The sequence below is a fragment of the Meriones unguiculatus genome, chromosome 3 (assembly GCF_030254825.1).
Source record: "Meriones unguiculatus strain TT.TT164.6M chromosome 3, Bangor_MerUng_6.1, whole genome shotgun sequence".
NCBI classification, from domain to species: domain Eukaryota; kingdom Metazoa; phylum Chordata; class Mammalia; order Rodentia; family Muridae; genus Meriones; species Meriones unguiculatus.
This window is the reverse complement of record NC_083351.1, coordinates 133268035-133292314: the sequence shown is the minus strand read 5'-3', so window position 1 is coordinate 133292314 and position 24280 is coordinate 133268035. Positions and strand designations below refer to the sequence as shown.

The window sequence follows — 24280 nt, the reverse complement described above, 5'->3', positions numbered from 1 at the left end:
CCTGTCTGATTGTATTTTCCTCTTTTTCTTTTAGTTCCTTCAACTCTGTTTCTTTTACTTCTTTCAGTGATTTTATTATTTCTTCTCTGAAGGCCGCAAACTGTTTGGCTGCATCTTCCCGTATTTCTTCACGGATGGCCGTAATATGCTTGTCTTTAATTTCCTCCATTTCTTTACGGATAGCCATAATCTGTTTGTTTTTATCTTCCTCTAATTCTTTACGTATTTTATTTGTTTCCTCTATTATCCTCTTCATCATCATAGATGTTAGGTCATCTTCTTGATTTTCTATTATGCTGCGTTGTCCAGGGCTGTTCGCCCCTGGATGGCTGGGTTCTGGAGATGCCATATTGCTCTGTCTTTTGTTGGTTGAACTTTTACACTGACCTCTACCCATTGGGCTGTTTTAGGTGTTGGCTGTTAGTTTCTGTGCTTTCTGGAGTCCTGAGGTAGGGAGAATCCCCTTGGCCAGAAGATGATTTTTCCTGAAGGAGTCCTCCTCTGCTTTTTGGTTATGGTCACTGTATGGCCAGTGTCTCAGGAATTGCCACTGCTCACCTCAGGGGTATAGCCCTGAGTAGTAGCTGTGGTCTTTGTTAGGCAGGGGGGGCTCTCCTCTTACCCATAGAAGTTCTCAAGACAGCTGCCCCACTACTGGGTTTCTCGTTACAAATTTAGTGAGCTGCTGCTGTTGTTACAGTTTTCCAGGTACAGTCCTCTTGAAGAACCTGCTGATTCCCTAGCTGTGGGGTTTTCTCCCAACAGGAAAACTCAGTCTGTTATCCTGGGGCACACAGTTCAGTCCAGGAAAGTGAGAGGAGCACCCAGCAAGTCTCTGGCCCAGAAGCTGAGTGCTCCACTCTGGGCCTGGAGAATGTGCACCTAGGTTGAGTTGGTGCCTGGGGGCGCCGCTCTGGTCTGGAGGCTGGGTGCCTCAGTCTGAACTGGAAGTTGTGTGTCCCTGTTTGGGATGTCTGCTGCAGGCACTGCTCTGGTCCAGATGCTGTGGGTGCAGCCCTCTTGAAGGACCAGGGATTCCCACAGTTTTGTCAGTCTAGCTAGGGGTAACTGGTTGATCCTTGGCACAGTATCTGAGGGCTGCTGTAATGGCTTTCTGGCTTTTGTAGGTTTGAGGATGCAGCTGTGTGCCCCAGTGCCCTAGCGGTACTCAATAATGGTGGATGAGCACAGCGCTTATGCCTGCATTAGAAAGCTAGAGCCTAGAGTCTGCGTGAATCCAAAAAGTCTTTTGGTGCTGGGTGTCCTGAGCATTAGACCTGATGATCCCCCCCACTGGGGGTTTCCTCCTGCCAGGGACACCCAGTCTTTGCCGTTCTGTCTGGGGTGGCGGCGCATAGAACCCACAGGCAGACGCCCGCCCATGGCTCTGCCTTTCTGGCCGTTGGGATCCTGGGCGTCTCCCTAAACTGAGTAATTTTCCCGAGACCTTTTTGGGGTGGTGGTATCAGCTGAGTGCTCTGAGATCAGACCAGCCATTTCCCTCCCTGTGGGTTTGCACCCAACGGTGAAACTGAGTCTCTGGTGCCCTGGGGCCCACAGTTCTATCTGAGGTGGCGAATCAGGCAGGCAGGCAGGCCGGGCTCTGTGCTGGCACTTGGGTCCCCGGCCCTGGCTCCAGGCTGGCTCCTGGGGCGCCCGCGGAACCTAAGTCTTTTCCAGGGGATGTCTGGGTGACCTAAGGTCGGTCCCAATCATTTCCTGCTCCGTAGGGTTATCTCTCGACTGGAAAATCCAGTCTGTGATGTTGTGGGCCCACAGTTCAGTCTGGGACAGTGACCAGATCACGCTGGTGTGTAGCTCTGGGCTGGCGACCAAGCACCTGGCGGAACCAGGGTCTCTTCCGTGGTTTAGCCAGGTGAGTCAAAGCTGATTGAATTCCCCACCGTGGGGTATCCTCTCACCTGAGAAACACAATCACTTGTGTTTTATGGCCGCAAGTTCTGCTTGCTGGTCACTGTGCCTGTCCTGCTGTGCTGCTGTTCAGAATGAGAGTCCTCCCTGCGCCGCCATCTTGCCCTGCCCCCGAAAAAATAAATTTTAATGAAAAAAAGTAAGGGAAGCTATCAACATGAGAGTGAGGTGACATGGGAGATTTGAGGTTAGAGGGAGTAAGGAGGAGGAAAAATGAAGTAATCCTATTTCTATTACAAACATATTTAACTTTATTAATTAAAAGGAAGAGTGGCTAGGACATCAGGGTTTCTCAGAATGTATGAGTTGGAGCAACTTGGAGCAGATAGGCTGGAGTCAAGGATGTGGTTGAGTGGGTAGGACACACATTTGCCTACGGACAAGCAGGAAAGCTGGGAGCAAGATCTAGAAAGTTCTAGAAGAATCCTCTGGCTATTCAGAAGTAAAGAAACCTTGAGATTTCTCCTTGGGCTGGTGTGGTATTGTCCACAGTGGAATGTGACAAAATGTGAGAATGTGAGAAAATCTATCCTCCAAAAGGTCATGTGCTTCCCCTACCCTCTCCTTCCACCCCACTCCCCAACACTCTCCATCCCCTACCCACTTTCTGTTTGCTGAGGCCTGAAACTCTTTGAGCTTGAGGGGCCCTTTGCCTTCCACTGTCACAGCTGCAAAACTGAAACCTCACATCTGTTTATCATGAGGCACTGGAAAGTGCAAAACTACCTCAAAACTTCTCTTGAGAAGGGTAGAAGAGATGACAAGTGCATGGTCTCTCAAAGACAGAGCACAGCTGGAAAGGGAGCACACCTGCTTATGTGTTACCTTCTCCTCAGGTAGCTCTGGCCTGTAGCTGCAGCTGGCTGGCAACAGAGGCTGAACTTGGATTTGGTTGGGGAAGGTTTTTGGAGTTTTTGTATTTATTTATTTTTGGTTTGGCTTTAGTTTTGGGGTTTGTTTTTGTTTTGAGTGCCTCTGCAAATACTCTGCCTCTGGTAGTAATGATTCATCAACTATTTTTCCTTGGGTGCTCATTTCTTTTTCATGGGGCTGGATGGCTTCTTACTGTCCCCTAATATTAATAAACTGGTAGCTTGGGTAATCTGAGGCAGAGCCCAAATCTCACTGGCAGACTCAACTCCCACTGCAATGCATACATCCACAGCGATTTAGCCTGTGGCAGAATATCCATGACAAGAGGAGAGGCCTGTTCTGGCTCACTCACTCGGAGCCTTCTTGTCCACGGTCAGGGGTCCCAATTCTTTGGGCCTGGATGAGACAAAACATCACAATGGACACACATGAGGAGGAGGATGCCAGTCACTTCATACTAGACAAGAAACAGGAATACCGCTGAAAGTGGCCTTCTGTCTCCACCGCCCTTTATTCCATGCAGGCCCCAGCCTATTGGGGTGCTGACCACATTCAGTGTGGGTCTTCTGATAACTGTCTGAAAATGCCTTCACAGACATGAGTCTAACCTTTAGGTGTCTCCCAATCTAATCTCGGTTGGATTCTGAAGGTTAAGAATCAGTCAGCCAGCTGGGCAGGCAGACCTCAGACCATCTACTGGTGGGTGGTCTGTCTTTTGGGGTTATATTGATTCCCTAAGTCAAGACATTGCTGTAGTTGAAATCTGCCAAGTTCGCCTTGGGATTCAGAGTAACTCAGATGAGCTTTAAGAAGAGAGTAGGTAGGTGTGGGACTTGGATCATGGAATGTATTGCTAACAGCCTGACTTCTCCCATTCAGACAATTGCAGCCCAGGTTTTAGGACTTTCCAACAACCTCTCCCATAGTCTCTGAGGCTACTGGTCACTCTCTTTGCTGCCTTTAGAGACAGAAGACCTGGTTCTTGTCAAAGTCATGAGAGCTCTTGGCACAAGAAAATCTTGGGAGTCTGGTAAGTTAACATAACAAAAGTTGATTTCTTGGCAAGTTTGGCTGTCTATCAACCATGGTCATTGTCTGGGGAATTAACAGAGAATCTGAAGGCAAATTTTTAATGGACCAGGTGTGGAAAATTCCCACACACTTCTACCCACATCCATTGGTTAGAACACAGCTACATGTCAATATCCAATGGCAAAGGAGGCTGAGGATGTATTCATATACCGTAGGTCCATGGGGAAGGGAAAATGGACTGGCTTCCATTCTAGTCTCTGCCATTATGCTCATTAAATATTTGTGGAAGTAATGGTCCCAAGCCCATTGCAACCACTTACTATGAGTTAAAACAATGGCTAAATGTCTTCACCTAAAAATAGCCATTAAATATGCCCATAAAAAGGATACAAAACCTCAGGTCTGCTAGGGTCTGAATGTTGTGTGTGCTCCTCAAATGCAAATGCTTTAAATCTTCATTGCCAATGTGTATTGAGCATCAGTAGTTGGAGCCTGTGACAGATGAGTGGGTCAAGGACTCAGAACACTCACAAATGAGGTGAATTCGAATGACAAGAAACTGATGGCTAAAGGACAGCTCAGTCAGTACACATGTGGATCTGATTTAGATCTCCAGAACCCACACACGAGGAAGGTGGAAATACAGAGATCCTTGGGGCTTGCTGGTCAATGAGTCTAGCCTACTTGACGTGTTCTCGGCCAACGAGAGTCTCTGTCTCAAAGGAAGTGGATAGTGTTCCTGAGGAAGTTGTGCTCTGGCCTCCACATGCACAAAAATGCACACGGAAGACATTCCCACAATCGTGACAGGCATAAACACATATAGACAAGTACACTTTTTAAGAAATAAGGAGAGGCACATTTGACTATACCATATGCATGTCCAGAAAAGATGAGCACCCAGAAAGCAGAAAACAGGAGATTGTTCCTTAAGAGACACTAGATCTGTTGACACCTCCACAAGTATAAGAAAGAGACCTTGACTGTGTGTAAGCCACGCAGTTGATGGCATCTTAAAGAGCCAAAACCCTGTAAGAACACAGCTTTTGTTCATTTTGCTCCACAGGGGACTTACATGGGAGTCATACCTCAGACTGGTTTCCATTTCAAATCGCTAGAAAGTCAGCTGTAAGGACAGAAGTAAAACAATTGGGTCACTTGAAATAACAGAATGGTTCTCATTTTCTTTTTCAAAATTATATGTATACATTTGACAGCACACATCATGATTCAATTTGAGCCCCCCCATATCCAATAGCGAGGAGATTTCACAAATTAATATCATAATTTCAGTTAGTCACACGTGCACAATGACCTGTGCAGAGAGTTATTTCTTCTGTCTATACTTATAATAGCATAAGATCAAAAATAACCTCAATGTCATGCTCCAAAGTTATACTAAGGCAATTTAGCTCATCAAGAAACATCAGCGTGGAAACTTCCAAACTCAAGAACCTAGGGTTTGCAGGGTAGGACACAGGGTATTCTGTGCCACCAAATCTGCAGGAGCTCAGGCTTGTAATGTAATTGTATATATATTATACAATGTATATAATTCTGGCAACTCCTTCTTTATAAGGAATGTTTTTGTACTTCCTGCTACAGGTCAGGACTTCAGAGGCACCTTGTCAGTGGTTTAATAATGAGCAAACAATCAGACTCTGAACACCGAATGTGGGAATCTCTGAACTTTGACAGTAGTGTCCAGGGCTCCTGGACACTGTCATGTCTCTACTGGACACCTGTGAGGGAAACAGACTGACAGTGGAGTCAAAAGCCCAAAGAAGGTCTGTGCCACCCAGCAGCTGACAGAAGCCAGGCAGCCTGGCACCTCCAGCTGACCCAGCTCTGGATTCTGGACTCTCCACCCTTGTTCCTATTGCAGAAGTATTAAAGCCAATAGCTGCCGGTGTTCTCCCTGCTTAACAGACATTGTGTGGCAGTTACTAATATTTCTTTTGTGATTAGGGCCATAGCTTAAAAATTAAAAGCAGCAGAAGTTGACCTGTCTAGTTGGGTGATGTCACAGCCTGCCAGGAATGAAGACATTCTGAAAAGACACTGTTCCCCTCTCTGGCTGTCAGACTATTGAGACAAGGCACCCTCAGGAATTGAAATTTCCCCATGAATCTCATGCTGAGAGAATGAAAAAAGCTGAAGCCTGCTGCCAGCATGGGGCAAGGGTCTCTTAGAAAAAGATTTCGCATAGTGCTGACAACTTGGTGAGAGGTAGATCACAACTCAACCATGATATTTTTCCCTTTATTGTCACTGTTTCTTAAATAATACGGTAAAGAACCTACTGAGACAGCATCTATATTAAGTATTAGAAAGTTATCAACGAATGACTTAAGGTTTACAGGAGAATGCACTGTTTACAAAAGGAATCCAAGCATCTTGGGGTGCTGGTGTGCATGAGAGACCTGGATTCAATCCCCCCTAGATACTGAAGGACAACTGAACTTGGCTGCATGAAGGACTCACAGGCTGCCCTCCTCACATGGAGCATTTCAAAGAATCTGGGTACCACTTGCATGCCCAGTTGGCACAAGCACTCGGGAGTGGACCCTGGGCCTGCAGGAATGCTGACAGAGTGAGCGTCTGCTCTCTGACCTCAAGCAGATGGATGGTACAGAGCAGGTCACGTGCTGTTCCTTCATCTTGCTTGCGTTGGTAAGGTCAACTTTGGGCCGGACGCCTCCTGTGCAGTTTTCATCAAGCAGAGACATTTTCTGAAAATATCTCTTGCCTTCAAAGAAACTGGAGTCTTGCCAAACTTTGGAGCCAAGTGACTAATAGGCCTTGAGATTACTTAAGACTGTGCATGTAAACTGCTGTCCTACTGTGCCTCAGACCTCAGGCAATGGCAAGGCCTTCCCATGGTCAGGGTGCAGATGTTGGCAGTGTGTGCGAGGAGTATGACCCCCAGCTCCTTCTTCCTGGATGACTGCAGCCTGGGATGGCTTCCCTGCAGAGACCCCCTACTGAGATGTGCCCTACCATCTCCTCTGATGTGCTGTAGTAACAAGCCTGCCTCCGCCTTCAGCTGTGTGGATGAATTGTGCTGACTGTCTGGGCAGTCAACAGTGTTCTCCAGCAGAGAACAGGGCCCAGTGACCTCCACATTCCTGTCACTTCTTTGTTTCCTACTTCCCAGTTTGTTCAGTCCCTGGGCCATGCAGGTCAGAGCAGAAAAGGCCCTTAAGGGTTCAAGTGTGTGCTGATGATGTCTTAGCTGTTTTCTCTTCTGTATCAGAAAAACAGCTGGTCCTTCCAAAATTCATTGGCTTTTTAACCTCCACCAGCCATAGCTATTACATTATATGGCAAAATAAAATGATTATAGATGTTGCATTTGTATGAAATGATTCCGGTGGGCTACTAAAGAACTCAGGACCACCATGAGAAGGAATAGTAGTTTTTACACAATGGCAAGCTCGTGAAGAATGGATACATGAAACCAAAAGCAGAACTTGAATGATATGACCAAGTCAGGGAATGCTAGCTGAAGCTGGAGCAGGCAAGAGCCATCTTCCCTCATGACGCATTTGAAGCAAACAGTCCTGCCAACATCTTGATTTTAGACTTCTGGCCTCCAGATTAGGGGAAAATTAAGTTCTGTCAGATTTAGTCACAAAGTATGTGGAAATTTGTTACAGAAGTCACAGGAAACGAATCCATCTTTCAGCTGGCCTTTCTGTGAGACTAGTTTGGGCTTTCCCACAGCATGTGGCCCGGATTGATTATAATTCTTCCATGTCATGTCTCCTTTAGCTTCCCATCAGCTAAAGGAGAACCTGCCAGAAGTTTTGAGTGCTAGGCTCAGGACTGATGTGGGACTGCATTCATGGAAGGTCCAGAGGTTGGGGAAGCAGCTCCATCGCCTGCAGAAAGAGTGGCCAGGCAGCCATCTCTGTGGTGAGCCTTAAGGCCAGCCCAGACAGCACGACCATCAGGGAACTTTATAGAACTGCCTCAGCACCATGCCAGGAAGGGACCCTAACTTCTCTGAGGACTGAGAAGTATTCGTTTTACTTTTTTATTTTACTTTTATAAACACTCTCTTATAAAAAAAATCTATACATTCAAAGAAAATTACAAACTATCATATAAAAAAAACATAAAGAAATAAGAACAAGACCCACTCTCGTTTCTGGGGTCTTTGTCAGCTTCTCTTTGCTAACTTGCTTCTTATGTAACACAAACAAGTGTGTGCTATATTTTCAAGTGTAACATACAAATATAACTTTAAAATATTATAGTCCCCAAACTTGCCTACCAAGTGGTCACTGTGCTGAGCAAAGATGATAGTTTAAAATTTTAGTTACTTCTTGAGGACTTGTAATTTCTTTGATTCCCTTAGAATACATATGAGTTTTCTTTGACAGGAGTGTTACGTTGACATTGGCTAACTGATGTTGGTACGACATCTTGCATTTGAAATTATTGTCTTCCTTTTAGAAAGTTTAAAGCATCATTCAGTACTATATTAGAATTCTTTTTAGCCTGTAAAATTGTTCTATCCTTTGGGAATACAATAAAACATATAAAATACATATAAAATACTGTCAATTTCAAAATACACAATACCTACCAGCAACTGGGTTGCTTTAGTGATAGGGTAGACATTGCTCACTGCTCTCATAGATGGGTAAAGGTCATTTTTAATAAACATCAATTATTTACATCCAGATACATGAAATTCTTAAAAACATTAAGCATCTACTAAGCACAGATAGATTAAAAAAAAAAAAAAAAAGGTCATGCCCTTGGAAGATCTCATTTTCCAAAGGGAGATCAGAATTCAGAATTAGCATCAAATGACACAAGGCAATGCCAGTGGCACTGGAGAAACAGCCACAAGCTTACAGGACACCAGTGTACCATCCCATTCCAAGAGGAAGAATGATTGACACTTCACTTTCAAACCTCACCTGACAACAGAGATAAGGGTGGTTTGTGAACTTGAGATACTATTCTCTAATTTTCTCTTGTTTTAGAAGATCTAAGGAAGGTAAACTTCAGTCCAGTGTGTACATCCATAATTCTGTGCGGTTCAAAGAATATCATGTTAAATTACACATACGGATATAATTCACTAACTGTACCATTTCCAGCACTCTCCTGGAAGCATTCGCTACTCCCTCTAGAGTTTGAAGAAGCAATGACCCTGTGCTGTCATGGGAATCCTTAACAACTTTCAGACCATGATTGTCAAAGCATAGACAAAATCTGGAGAATTCTCTGACAGACTGTTGGAACACAAATACAAACACAGAGAACTGGATAAAGGTTTTAACAATGCATCTCCTGTCAGAGTTTTCTGGAAGACAAGGAACTCAAAGGACAGCCATGTGAGACCTGAAGTAGTTGCCATCTGGGTTTACAAAGTGAGCAATAGAGAACAGGCCCAGAGAGAAGAAAATCAATCACCTTGCTTCTCAGAGAGCTATGAAAAGCACAAGTGTGGGCTGAGGCAATGGCTCAGCACATGAAGTTCTTGCCAGCAAGTGTAAAGATAGAGTTCTGACCCCCCAGGGCCCACATAAATGTCAGATGGGTGTGATACCCAGCCTGCAATCCCAACACATGGGAATTGGAGACAGGAAGTCTCCAGAGCACACTGGTTCATCAGCTGCTGTGGGCTTCATGAGGGACTCTTCATCAACATATATGGAGGATAAGGACCAGGAGACATGCCAGAGGTCAACACTGGGCCTACACACACACACACACAATGACCCCAGAAATCTCTGAATGGAATAGGGTGAATGGGGGCTATGGTGTTGAATAGCATGAACGAAGAACAGATCCCGACAGTGCTGGCTTGAGCCATCTCATCACTTATTTATTTTATATCCCCAAAGTTCCCTGCAAGGTTTTTTTTTTTCTTTCTCTTTGTGATTGAATGTGAACTGTCCTCACTTGTACAGGGAGAAGAGCTCATACAAGAGCAAGCCTTGAGTATGCAGAAATATTTGAAAACTCAACAAGAGATGTCTCCATGAGATTTGGGTCATAAGGAAATGTTCACAAAGAAGTAATGGGCACCAGGAGGGACTCTTGTCTCATATGCTAAATAGCTCTGATCTGATTTAAAATAAAGAAGGATGGGAATAGTTCAGAGTGGCATTTGTCTCTCCTTGTCTCATATTAAAGACCAATATCTGCCTAATGCTCTAGGCTAGATGAGAAAAATAAGCAAATGTAAACATTGTTGTGCTCAAGCCTTCTACTTCTGCAACAAACTTATATATACACATATATGTAAATATGACAGGGCCCAGCCTTGAGATAGTATCTTATTAAAAGCAGAGTTGGTTCAGACCATCCTACAAAGACTAATTCCCACCCTTACTCGGCCCTGTGAGCTTATCTGGGACTCTCTCCCCCCTCATCTCAGAAAGGTTCACAGGAGCCTTTCTGCCCCGTACTTCCCTTCCCATACTCCAGCACTCTCCATTCTAATCCCCACAAAGTGTGGAAATCGATGATCTGCTCTGTTTCCTGTCCCCTTTCCCGTTACACGGAATCCATCTGAACGTGCTCTCCAGCAGTCATGCCGATGTGCGGCGCACTGGGGTGAGGATGGGTTGCAATGTGTAACGTTAGGTCTGGCTCCAGAATAGCTTTCTCTCAGTTTTGCTTTTGAATTCATTTGCTTATCAGTCTTCAGCTACCTAGTGACCAAACACTAAAACAAACATGACGAGACCCACAATTCCCTCTCCCACCATTGGCTCTGTTTCTGTCCTTGGCCAAGTGCCTCCTCTTCTTTATATGCTCTAGGCTGTGAAGCGAAGACTTCCACAAACAGTTCTTGGAAAATAGCGTTCTGGTGGTCACCATGCAAGGAGCACATGACAGGAATGAGCCTCAGTCACGGGCCTCAGAGCAGCACTGTGTATGATTGCATGTTATAGTGGCATTATGGCTCTATGGGCTAGAGATGACATTACACTCGTGACCTTGCTTTCTCCTAGCCTTCCCATTCAGTCTCATGCTCATAAGCTCTGCCTGTGGCAGAGGGTCTGACAGGAGGGAGGCAGCACCTCAGAAGACATGGATGGGCTTGGTAGAGCTCCACTCAGACACCAGGGCTAATGATCCACCCATGATTTTACCTCAGTCTAAGGAACCCAGACCCAAGAAAACAACTCAGAATAAAGGAATCTCACGAGACTCCTTGAAGTCCCAAAGGCCGGAAATATGACCTTAGAAAAACATCCTCCATGAATCCTGCTTTCTTCGTCATGGAATCTAAAGACATGGTTCTCGATTTTCATCATGTCAGAGAAAAGATGGTACCTGGCCGAAGAAGATATCCACAAGACAAAAAACAAATGATGGCTCTGATGCCACCAAGCGGCACTGGAATTCTGAGAGCAGCCATCCCTCTGGTGGAATACCCAACCTCCCATTCAGCCCCCTCGTCCCCAAACGCATGCCAGCTCTAACATTTGCTAAGATTTTAGTCAGGACTTTAACAGACATTCCACTGAATTCTCAAGACCAGTGGACAGGCTGGGAGTGGTGATGCACACCTTTAATCCCAGCACTCGGGAGGTAGAGACAGGTGCATCTCTGAGTTTAAAGCCAGCCAGGGCTAGGATCCTGTCCTCTGGCACCAGGCATGCATATGTATATGCAGGTAAATACTCATAGGCATATAATAAAACAAATCTTTAAAAATAAGTAAAAAGCTGTCGGTCAGCCATAGTCTCCATCCTCTTAAGATCATTCTCCCTTCATAGCCATGCTTACCTATAAAGTACTGCAAAGTACTCCTCATAGCTACCACCTCAAGCAGTTTCTTCCTCTCTTGATAGTACTTGAATCCAGCGTTTGAGTCTTCTTGCTTCATTTAGTTATTAACTGTGATTAGCTACTCCAAGAGTTCTGGAGCGCCCAGGCAACTGAACACGTGTAATTTCCCTGACTCAAACCAGAATGAGTAAAAACAAACAACAGAAGTCAAAGAAGGGGAGTTTGTTTATGCAGCTGGGTCACTGTGGGTTTGTACCTCGTTCCCACAGCCCTCCGTGAGTAAGCCCTCCACGGGGACACAGCTTCTCTAATGTGCTGGCAGGAATTTGAAGCTATTTCAGACTGTGAGGCTAAAAAGCACCTACTGCCATGTAGCACCCTGGTCCAAGCAAACTTTGAGAGCTAGGCTGTGGGCTCCCGGAAATGAGGGACCAAGTCTCTTCTTGTTGAGTCCTTGAGGTCTGACAGAATCTGGCTCATCTAAAACAATCAGTATGTGGGCTTTGTTGATGGGTGGGTGGATGGATGGATGGATGGATGGATGGATGGATGGACTCAAAACTTTATTTTGAGAAATTTCACCAAAAGGAATGAGAAGCCAAAATTTGGCTATTGATCCCTATGTGAGATGCATAATTACCAAATTTTTGCTATTCAAGACACTGTTTAGAGGTTGTGGTGGCTCACACCTTTAACCCCACCATTCAAGAAGCAGAGGAAAATGGATTTCTGTGAGTTTGAGGCCAGCCTGGATTTACCTAGGGAGTTCCATGCCAGCCAGGGGTATTATTGAGACCCCTCTCAAAAACAAAAAATAAAAAATAAAAACAACAAAACTACAAAAGGCTTTGCTTCCAGATTGCTGCCTCGACTACAGCTATTAATTTCTGAGACTACGTTTACGTCATGCAAGGCCCCTTCCCCTGCCTGCCAGTGAGTGCTTCTGGACAAAATAACAGCCGCCGTGTTAAAGGTAAAGTCCTATAGCAATAGTTGGTGGAACTGTCCCTTTAGCAAACTGACTCCCATATCATTTGTCAGTGTGTGCTGACAATACTGATTAACGAAGGAAAGCAACGGAGAACGGATACCTTCGTCAGAAAAGGAACAGCAGCTGTGTGATGTCAAGTCCTAGCCTTGCCATCAGGAATGAGGTGTCAGGAGAACAACAAATGCCAGAGTTCCGTGGGAGGTGGGGAGGGCACTCCCTTAGGGCCAGGGAGATGCCAGGGTTTTGTCACAAGGCATCTGAATATTTAACCATGTGACTTTAGTCCAAAGTGGGACAACAGGTTCTATTCTGCAAAGGAAAGAAGAAAGGGGGATGCAGGGGAAATGCATCAGCCCGTCCTCACACCTCACTCAGTCTCTGTGATGGATTTAAGTCCTCCCAAATCCTTCCTTGGTACCCATGGGGGCACTGGCTCCACAATTCCTCATGAATGCCAGAATCTGAGGACGCTGGAGGCCTTATATGAAATGGCCTGTATTTGCATGTAAACCATACACACCTTTCTACATAGGCTTCATAACACAGCTAGGTCACCTACAAAATCTACCACAAAGTAAATTCTGTGTGAAGAGTTGTTGTGTTGTCTAGGAGACAGTGGCAAGAAAATCCGTGTGTGCTTGTTAAACACAGAGGCAGCTTTCTTGGGTATTTCTTGGTGTCCTCTTTACTGTTTCAATATTTGTGGCACTTTCTATTGGTAAGTTTAATTCCGTCCTGAGCACTAGCACAGAAGAACACAAGAAAGGGCGTTTTGTGGCCTCATGTTAATGGAACTTCGTGTGTCTTCCTATGAAGGGGCACACACAGGGTCTGGACAGTGGCAGTCCTAAAATCTTCCAGGACTATTGCAGTGTCCAGAGTTTTGATTTCTTTTGTGGAATATGCAGGTTGTGTTAATATATGTTAAATCTACATCTACATCTGTACATCTACACTGTCATTAAATGGAAGACCTTTGTGTCCTCTTTAGCTTGCAGCAGATTAGGCCAGTGCTGGGGCCCGGAAATGGTGAGGCGTGCAGAGCCTTCCCTTCTTCTGATACTAAGGAAAAGCCAGGTGAGCCAATGAATTGGAGACTCGAGCGTTACTAAGTACATCGAATCTAGAGCTGAGGGCGCTTTACTCTCCTCAGGTTGGGGATTATCATCTAAAGTTCAGACAATAATTACTCTGAACAGACACAGCTCACCTGGGCGTGACAGCTCACACCTTTGATTCCAGCAGAGGCAGTCGGATCTCTGTAGGTTTAAGGTCACCCTGGTCCACATAATGAGCTCCAGAACACCCAATCTACACAGAGAGACCTTATCTCAAAAAGATGAAAAGTAAATAAACAGCCACAGCCCTGCTGCAGTTTGATCTCATGGAGGCCCTCAGTGTTTTTCTGGTTATTGTGTTACACTGGCTAATCTGGAGGAAACCAAATTAGCAGCAGCATTCGAGTGCTGCTGACGGTCATTCCAACTCACCCCTACCACACAGAGTTCACCAACACTGAGGCTTGAGTTCAACTCCTCTCATCACAGCACTCACAGTTACCATGGTGCACATAAAACACCAGTGAGAAACAATGTTGCTTAGCAAAAGGTTTAATGCCCTCACTGCCTCTCAGATCCCCTCTGAGGACCCTTAAATGCTTCCAGGTCAGAATAAGAAATGCAGCTGCCACAGATCAGGAGTGCTAAGTGAATATGCAGACGGTTTTGCTGACCTGAATACAGTGCCAGTGTGTAGAGCCCCATATGGAGGCATGCGCCCTGTGGCAGACCCTCTGAATGTCAACAGACAGCTGAAGTCACCTAAACCAAAGGATATGCAGGAATGCCCTGGCCGGCACGACCAGGGCTAGTTGGAACCTTCCAATGTTCCTAGGACCTCTCAGGCCAGCCTACCCACCCATCCTTTTGTTGTTGTTGTTGTTGTTGTTTGTTTATTTTTTTAATTAATTACAGTTTATTCACTTTGTATTCCAGATGTAGTCCCCTCCTTCATCCACTCCTCTCACCCTCCCGCCCTCATCTCCTCCCATGCCCCTTCCCCCAGTCCACTGATAGCGGAAGTCCTCCCCCCCTTCCCTCTGACCCTAGCCTATCAAGTCTCATCAGGAGTTCTGCATTGTCTTCCTCTGTGGCCTGGTAACGGTGCTCTTCCCTCAGGGGGAGGTGAAGAACCAGCTACCAAGTTCATGTCAGAGACAGTTCCTGTTCCCATTACTAGGGAACCCATTTGGACACTGAGTTGCCATGGGCTACATCTGTGCAGGGGTTCTAGGTTTTTTCCTTGCATAGTCAGAAAAGACCCCGGGGCCCAGATTTTTTGGTTCATTTGCTCTCCTTGTGGAGCTCCTGTCTCCTCCAGGTCTTTCTATCTCCTCCTTCTTTCATAAGATTCCCTGCACTCTACCCAAAGTTTGGCTATGATAGGCTCCTGTCCTGTTCCCTGTCTTCTTCCTCTTCTGATGTCCGTCCCATTTGCCTTTCTGAGTGAGGATTGATCATCTGACCCAGGGTCCTCCTTGCTTAGCTTCTTTAGGTGTACAGGTTTTAGCATGTTTATCCTATATTTTATGTCTAATATCCACTTATAAGTGAGTATATACCGTGTGTGTCTTTCTGCTTCTGAGATACCTCACTCAAGATGATCTTTTCTAGTTCCAACTGTTTGCCTGCAAATTTCATGATTTCCTTGTTTTTAATTGCTGAGTAGTATTCCATTGGGTAAATGTACCACAATTTCTGTATCCATTCCTCAGTTGAGGGACATCTGGGTTGTTTCCAGATTCTGGCTATTACAAATAAAGCTGCTATGAACATGGTTGAGCAAATGGCCATGTTGTATACTTGAGCATCTTTTGGATATATGCCTAGGAGTTATATAGCTGGATCTTGAGGAAGCACTATTTCTAATTTTCTGAGAAAGAGCCAGATTGATCTCCAAAGTGCTTGTACAAGTTCACATTCCCATCAGCAATGGGGGAGGGTTTTTCCTTTTCCACATACTCTCCAGCATGTATTGTCACTTGAGTTTTTTTGTCTGAAATAGCATTGATTCTTGAAAACCCATTCACTCCATTACCCATTAATTTTTTAATTTATATTTCTATTAATTACAGTTTATTCACTTTGTATCCCAGCTGTGGCTCCTTCCATCATCTCCTTCCAATCCTGCCTCCCTCCCTCATCTCTTTTTGATCTTAGCCAATTCTGATAGCTGTAAGGTGAAAGCTCAGGGTCATTTTGATTTGCGTTTCTCTGATGACTAAGGAAGTTGAGCGTTTTTTAAGTGTTTCTCTGCCATCCTGTAATCCTCTATAGAGAATTTTCTGTTTAGCTCTGTACCCTATTTTTAATTGGATTACTTGGTTTGTTGATTTTTAACTTCTTGAGTTCTTTATATATTCTGGATATTAGCCTTCTGTCAGATATAGGATTGGTGAAGATCCTTTCCAAGTCTGTAGGCTGTCATTTTGTTCTGCTGACAACGTCCTTTGCTTTACAGAAGCTTTTCAGTTTCATTAGGTCCCATTTATTGGTTGTTGCTCTTAGAGTCTGTACTGTTGGTATTCTGTTCAGGAAGCTGTCTCCTGTGCCAGTGAGTTCAAGGCTCTTACCCACTTTTTCTTCTAATAGATTTAGTGTGTCTGGTTTTATGTTGAGGTTTTTAATTCAGTTGGACTTTAGTTTTGTGCAGGGTGATAAATGTGGATCTTTTTGCATTTTTCTACATGTAGACATCCAGTTAGACCAGCGCCGTTTGATGAAGATGCTATCTTTTTTCGTTGTATGGTTTTGGCTTCTTTGTCAAAAATCAAGTATCCATTGGCATGTGGGTTTATTTCTGGGTCTTCTATTTGATTCCATTGATCCACCATTCTGTTTCTATGCCAGGACCATGCAGTTTTTATTACTGTTGCTCTGTAGTACAGTTTGAGATCAGGGATGGAGATAGCTCCAGATGATCTGTTGTTGTACAGGATTTTCTTAGCAATTCTGGGTTTTTGTTTTTCCATATGACATTGAGAATTGTTCTTTCAGGTTCTGTAAAGAATTGTGTTGGTATTTTGATGGGAATTGAATCTGTAGATTGCTTTTGGCAGGATGGTCATTTTCACTATGTTAATCCTACTGATCCATGAGCATGGGAGATCTTTCTATCTTCTTTTATCTTCTTCAGTTTCTTTCTTGAAGTTCTTTTCAAACAAGTCTTTCACTTGCTTGGTTAGAGTCACACCAAGGTACTTTATATTTTTGATGGCTATTGTGAAGGATGTAGTTTCCCTAATTTCTTTCTCAGCCCTTTTGTCTTTCCTATACAGGAGGGCTACTGATTTTTTTATTTTTTTATTTTTTATTTAATTTTTTTATCCAGCCACTTTGCTGGAGGTGTTTATCAGCTGAAGGAGTTCTCTGGTTGAATTTTTGGGGTCACTCATGTATACTTTCATATCATCTGTGAATAGTGATACTTTGACTTCTTCCTTTCTGATTTGTATCCCCTTGATCTTTGTATATGCCACACTAGGTGTCTGGCATCTTTTCTCTTAATTGCTTAAACCTGGAGGAAAAAAAAAAAGCATTCCTTCGATAGATGAATGAATACACACACACACACACACACACACACATACACACACACACACACACCTGCACAGGTGTGTGTGCACACACTCACACTCATGCATATACAAACACACAATTAAAAGTTAAAATAAATCTTTTTTAAAGGTAGAGTGTAGTTGGAGGATGTTGGCTCCTTAGAAGCACACCTTCAGGGGGCTGTTGGTGCCTTAATCCCTTCTAACTCTCTCTGCTTCCATCAACAGCTGCTCACACCATGTTCTTGCCATGGGCCAGAACACTACGGGGCCAACTGACCCCATATTGAGCTGAAAGCATTGAAACCGTGAAAAAGGTGAATCTCTTTTTATTAAGTTGACTTAATAAAAGGTGTTACAAAAAGCTGAGTAACACACTATCCAGTGATCACGTCTCCCACTAGCCCATGCGAACCTAAAAGTGGCTGTCATTCAGTTATTCTTACACATTTGTCTATCAGCAGACATTAATTGCATCAAGTCTGCTTACTTAATCCATCTCCCAACTGCCTCTCTTCTCAATTTTCACTTACTGTGTCTTCCTTACATGATCCCTGCTGTCCCACAAGTCCATCTTTCCTCCAGTCTCACCCCTCCTGCCCTAATTAGCCTAAAAAATACTCTCAGTATAATCATCTTTTGAAAAAGCCCTTACTCACATAGCATCCCTCCTTCAAACTAAAGCTTGGTTCTTAAGTCTGTTAGCCCTCCATTATCCGGTCCTTACAGCTTTCTCCAACATCACTCAAAAAGCTTTCCCCTTCCACACGAAACACATCAGACTATGAACTGCTTTGAGTTCCCAAGCTGATCACGCTCTCCTGTGTCTAACCCATCCCTTGCCTGCAACAGCCTTCCTTTCCATCAAATGGACCATTCTGATCATTCCTTATAGACTTTCTTCCTCATGCCCCTCCCACGGCGGAATCGGGGGCCTATCTATCTATCTATCTCTTTCTCTCTCTCTCATGATTCTCTGCTCATAACCTGCATGATAAACACTAAGGTACAGTGTGGACATCATCTGCTCACTTGTCTCTCTACCCCTGAAATGTAGTATGTAAAGAAGGAGAGCCCACACTCTGTGTGCTAGCATGTCCCCACATCCTGTGCAATCCCTGCATGTTAGAGACACACCATGACTCTCTGTTAGGTGAATAATCCAGTGTCTTCAGTCTTTCTTCTTTGACTAGCCACAAGAACATCCACGATCTTGTTTTCTTCCATCACTCTACATATCTCCAAGTCTATTAACATTCCATCTAAATCTACCACCAAAGCTCAAACTCGGTCCGGAAGCCCACAGAAAAATAAACAATCCCTGAAATATATATACTGTATGAGCTGCATGGCAGGTCCAACTGCTGTCTTCTGTTCCAGCAACGAGCTGACTACTGCCCACATCAGAAAACGCAGGATCCCAAAACGCAGGATCCTGGTGGGTTAGTGTCTGCCAAAGACCTACTGGAACTTAGTCTCTCCATATGGGAATTAATAACAGCTCAGCCATATGCTGTATAAAATATGCATTAAGCAGAACGTAATGGCTATTAATGAAACATTGATGCATCTGTTTATCTGGCCAATTATTTGAAAATAGCCTGGACCTTTTCCAGATGGTGATTTCGGCTTGGCATCCTGTAGCGTGAAAGCCCTCGCTGCACCGTGCTGCTTGGGTGCACTCGGTCGGTAAGTCACTCTCCTGCATGCGTGCACAATTTTAGTCTTCAGTGCCTTTCTGAAACAGTGGGTCCGGAGAAGCCTCTCCGTTTGACAGCAGTCGGGGAATTAACTTGATATACTGAAAGGCTGCTCCCAGGGCACCCATTTCCAAGCTCTCATTTTAACAAATTTCCTATGTAATGCTCTTAAGCTGCTGTGCTCTGGATGGCCCATCACATTTCACTGTTCTCAATGTTTCAATCATTTTCTCATTCTTGATTTTTTCCTACCCATTCATTATCCACAGTAAGTCATATTTCACTGTAAGACAATAATATCTCATTTCCTTAGCAACAATTTCTATAGCTTTTTAAAGCATTCTTATACATGATTCAATCATTTTTCACATTACAAAAAGAAATAAATAAATAAGCTCAAGGGGCTAGAGATGGCTCAGTGGTTAAGAGCACTGGATGCTGTCTCAGAAGATCCAGATTCGATTCCTATAACCACATGACGGCTCACATCCATCTGTAACTCCAGTTCCAGGGGGTCCAGTACCCTCTTCTGGCTTCTGGAGCCCCTCCATGCACGTGGTGCACAGACACACACACAGGCGAAACACCCATGCCCTTAAAAACAAAATAATATTTAAAAATTACTCTGAGCCTTCAGAAAAGAAAATAAAAACCAAAAGTGTATGCTATTGTGTGGCTAAATAGCAGCACGCACAGATGGTACTCATTCCTGAGAAGAGCCACTTAATCTTTCATCATTAATAAATGTGTAAATAAACACTCCGGGCAACATGACCAATGGCAAGCTACATATTAATTTGAAATTTATTGGTATTAACATCATTAATTTATATCTAAATAAACTCTGCAAAGACTGGACTAAATAACCAATGAAGGAAAGACGGATGAAGGGCAGACATGTCTGCACATCCATATCCGCGCATGCATCTACCCAGAGATCAGGTGACTGCCTTTCTGCTCACCCACTTCCTGATTTAAAGGAAGCTGTAATGAGAAAGGCATTTCCTGGATTCGCACGTGGTTTCATAAGAAGACATGTAGAAGAAGCCTTCCTGAAGTCTAACATCAGTCAAGTTGCTAAACTCCGCTGCTTTAGGCTCTTAGTCTCATTTCTCTGTCTGGTGCCTGTCTCTGCAGAAGAGTTTCATACCCATTTTTATGCTTCCAAAAGCATATTTGGGATATTAAAACTATTGCAGAGTTGGAGATATAGCCTAGTGTTAGAGCATGTGTGTGGCATGCATGGAGCCCTGGGTACAATGTTCTCATCTTCTCCAAATATTCTACAAACACAAACGTGTATTTGGTATAAACTTTTATCAAAAATGAGAAAAGTAGCTGGGTGTGGTGGTGCACCCATTTAAGACCAACACTCAGAAGGCAGAAGCAGGGGGATCTCCGTTTGAGGCCAGCGAAGGATGTGTGTGTGTCTGTCAGTCTGTTTGTTTGTTATGTAATTTTTCCTTCATTTACACACTTCTGGTAAAATTTAGCTTATAAATTAGACACCCTGAGAGACGGACATTAGTAACAAATTAGGTCAAGTACAAGAACACACTGTGATAAAAGCTACAGAAGTGTAGCCTCTTGAGGCAAGGCAAGTATTGCTGTTTTCAGACAGTTGCTGAAGACAAGCTGGAGTCAGGGGCAGCAGACTGGGGGAGATTATGGCGTTCCCACTCCCTTATGCATTTACAGCTCTGGGGAGAAAACCCCAGAGAGGCAAAGGCTGATGATGTGGCAGCCACCCTGAATCCCCAAGTGCATCATCCTACAAAGGAACAGGATCCTGTTTCCTCCCTGAAACAGCAGCATCTTGGACCAGGGCAAACACGATCTGATAAACCAGCATGGACCCAACACCTAAACTACTGTGTGGCATGAAACAGATGTTCAACCAATGGTCGTTGAAGAGTAACCAATAAGAAAATGCTTTTCCTCTGGCCCCAGTGTGGCCATCTACCTGCAGGAGAGAATTGCGAGCACAAGGTTTTAGAGCACTTTAGAACGACAAAGCATGGAGGAGGATGGAGATGAGAGAGGGGAGGAAAAGAGAAGAGACAGAAGAAGGGAGAGGAGAAAGGCAAGGGAAGGAGAGGGAAGGGAAGAGGAGGAGATGAAGTCGTGAGGCCTGCTGGCAGAAAGCTGAATGTAGAGTGTCCAGCTTCACACACTGGTAATTGTTACGGCATAGTCTGTCTCTGACTGATTGTTCCACAAACGAGTAATTAAGGTAATCTTCATCACAGGGGGGTTGGGAGAAGCCAAGCTGCAACATGTTTTGAACAGCTGGGGAACAGCAGAAACACTGGAGGGAGAAAACCACACGTACCATCCTGTGAGCCAGTATTTTTGTAGAATTTAAAAATAAATGCGAAGCAACGACACACAAGCGTTGTGAGGGACCAAATTACATTGTGTGCTGCCTTGGTTGTTCAAGGGACAGAAGCAAAACTCTAGGCGCTACCTTGGCAATGAAATAGAGCGACTGCTGTGTACGTTGCTAGCTTGTGAGAGTGGCCAGGATTCAGAACATCACATCAGGGAGAAGAAAATCTCCACAGGCCCTACGTTTTACACATAGTTAGAGTTCACGAGCTGGAGAGGTGCCTCAGCAGTCAGAGCACTAGCTGCTCCTGAAGATGACCCAGGTTCCAGACCCAGCATTCATGTGATGCCTTCCAGCCATCTGCAACCCCTGCCCCGGGAGAGCCAATGCCCACTTCTGGATTCCATGGCCGTCACGTGCACATGTGCTGCCCAGTCATACATGCAGCCATAGCTCATGTACATATCATCAAAGTAAAGTTTATGAAGTATCTTCATTAAACTCTTCTCGATGGGATATTTGTAACATAAGTTTTGGGCGGGCGCAAACACACACTCACACACACACACACAGAGAGATGGAGACAGACAGACAGAGAGAGAGATAGAGTCAGAGACAAAGAGAGACAGAGAAAGAGAGCCATAGACTTCCTCCTGGCTTTTTGCCTGTTTTGAACGCATTGTTTGGGGCCATGCCATGTCTCACTGGGCAAGCTCCAGAGCTTTCACATACCATCCATCTTGTCTGCCTGCTCAGAGACCCCCATCATTCAATGCAGTGGCTTGGGGGTCAATTGCCCATTCTGCTCTCCTCAGAAAGGACGTAGACTGTGGTCCTGGGTGTCTAGGAACATCACTTCCTGTTTCATTGTTTTTATCACAGTTCAAGTGTCAAACACACCCATAGTCCCTGGCCGTTCCTTCTACCATCATAAAACATAAACCTGGTCCGGAGCCTGCGGTCCAGAGAGAAGGGCGGGTTGGCACTCGTCAGTGAGTGGAGGCACGTGCAGCCATTCCTCCTGGCTTGCCAGGAGTGCAGGTTGCTTTCTTGATTCCTTGGTTCTGATGTCTCAGCAGGACTGCACTGGCTTTACTCGCTCAGGTGCCCTCAGTCGCCCTCCATTTCTGTGGCGATGCTCAAGTCACTGTCAACCACCTTCCATTTCCAGCGTCTTCCTCGTGCCCCCTTCCATGATGACTGAGGCTGACCTTCAGACAATCTGCTCGCTGCTGAGTCTTTAACTCTGTGTCTCTTTTTGAGAGATACAACAAACTAGAGCACAGGGGAACATTTCTGATAAATAAAAACAAGGTTTGTTAAAGTCCAGTTATCGGTGATATTTGCAAGTTCTTCTAAGTATGTTTCCTAATGTATGTGTGCAAGAAGATATTTGAAAATAAACAGCATCCTTCCAAAGTTCACTAATAATGTGTTCTTAAAGAGGACATTTTCTCCCTCCTAGGAGGCTTCCGATGGTGTTAAATGTTGAAAACTAAGGCTGATGTGATTTAGAGAGAACAGGAGGCCGAGCTGGGCTTAAACATGGCTGGGGGAGAAGGGCCCACACCTGAATGCTCATTTCCAACTGCAACTTGGGGTGTGCCCAAAGCAGTCTGTCCACAGCATCAAGGGATATGTCTGACCCTTTAACTGTAGGTTTCGTGTCCTGGGGACTGACACTCATTCTAAAATAAACTGAAAATTGATGCTTTAAAAAATAATCACAATTCTATACTTGAATCACCTTATTACTGTTATCTCACAAATAAGGTCCTGAAAAGCTTGTGAAAGATATATCCAGGTTGGTAACCATTCCATGCCCATGTTTTCAGAAGGGGTCCCGCAAAGTCACATAAGCTTCTGTTTCTGGGTTTCGGAGTTTCACCAGCACTTTACCAGACAGACCTCCGACCGGCAAGTCACACGAACTCAGGGTCTGCAGTGCAGCGGAATGTATCTGTCAGGCCCCTCATCGTCTGTCCTTGTAACTGAACCAGAATAGCCCATGCTTGTCCTGGGGCGAAGACTGGCAACTTCTGTAGAAAAGACCTTTAAGTTGGATGAAGAAACTGAGTGAAACGTTACATGGGAAGAGGGAAGATCTTTCTTGATATGATTGTTCCATTTTACTTATTGCTAATCGGAGAGCTGCAACTGATAATGTAGAAGGACAACAAACTAAGTAATTAAAATTCTCCCGCACACTCCGCTCTGCGCAAACACTACCGACAAGTACTTTCCTGGGGATGAAACCTTGGGCCTGGGCCCTGGTGAAGGGCACCTGTGACCAAGCATGGCGACCTCGTCCCCAGCACCCACGCGGCAGAAAGAACTAACCAACTCCTGCAGGTTGTCTCCCAACCACAAGAATGAACAAACGTGATAAAAAATGTTTTTTTGTTTGTTTGTTTGTTTGTTTGTTTTTTAAACCGTGGACTTATTCTACAATGTTTCCAATTATGCCTGGAAAATCAAACAGCTCCTTCACTGAATCAGGAAGACGCCCACCAGATTCGAAGACTCTCACAAAAGGGCTGGGGTGTAGCTCGGGAGTCAGCGATTGCCTAGCATGCAACGCCCTGGGTGCAATCGCCAGCACCACATAAAACCAGCCATGGCAGTACACACCGCAGTCCTAGCAATTTGGGGCAGAAGAAGCAGAGATCTAAGGTCACCCGTGGCTACCTCACGAATTTGAAACCCGCCTAGACTACCTGTAGACCATTCTCAAAAAGAACAAGAAAGCCATCAAAACTCTGATCTGCTGGGTCCGAGCACTCACTAGCTGTGCCCCCTCCAATTTCGGGTCCCTTCATAGAGGAAGCTGATGATTTGGGAAGGGCGGTAGGGACTGTGGAGCTAGCCGGGAGTCATCCGTGGTCTGTTCCACAGCTAATTCTTCTTTATGGGATACCTGCGTGAAATCCTCACCTGGGAACTTCTACCCCGTGAGGAAAGGCTTCTCCAGAATTGGCCGCTGAAGACTGAAAGATTTCGGCGTTTGCCCCTCTGCCCAGCCTCCAGGACATAGGTTAGAC

The 24280-nt window shown here is 44.8% G+C and overlaps 1 long non-coding RNA gene across 1 annotated transcript; it reads right to left on the bottom strand.

Annotated features, from left to right (window-relative positions):
• Positions 1–1834: 1834 nt before the first annotated feature.
• On the bottom strand, positions 1835–11707 carry LOC132652796 (uncharacterized). Its single transcript, XR_009590354.1, has 3 exons — positions 11602–11707; positions 4926–4963; positions 1835–2037 (listed from the first exon to the last, which is right to left on the bottom strand). It is a non-coding gene; the product is annotated as an uncharacterized LOC132652796 (long non-coding RNA).
• Between the last annotated feature and the right edge of the window lie 12573 nt (positions 11708–24280).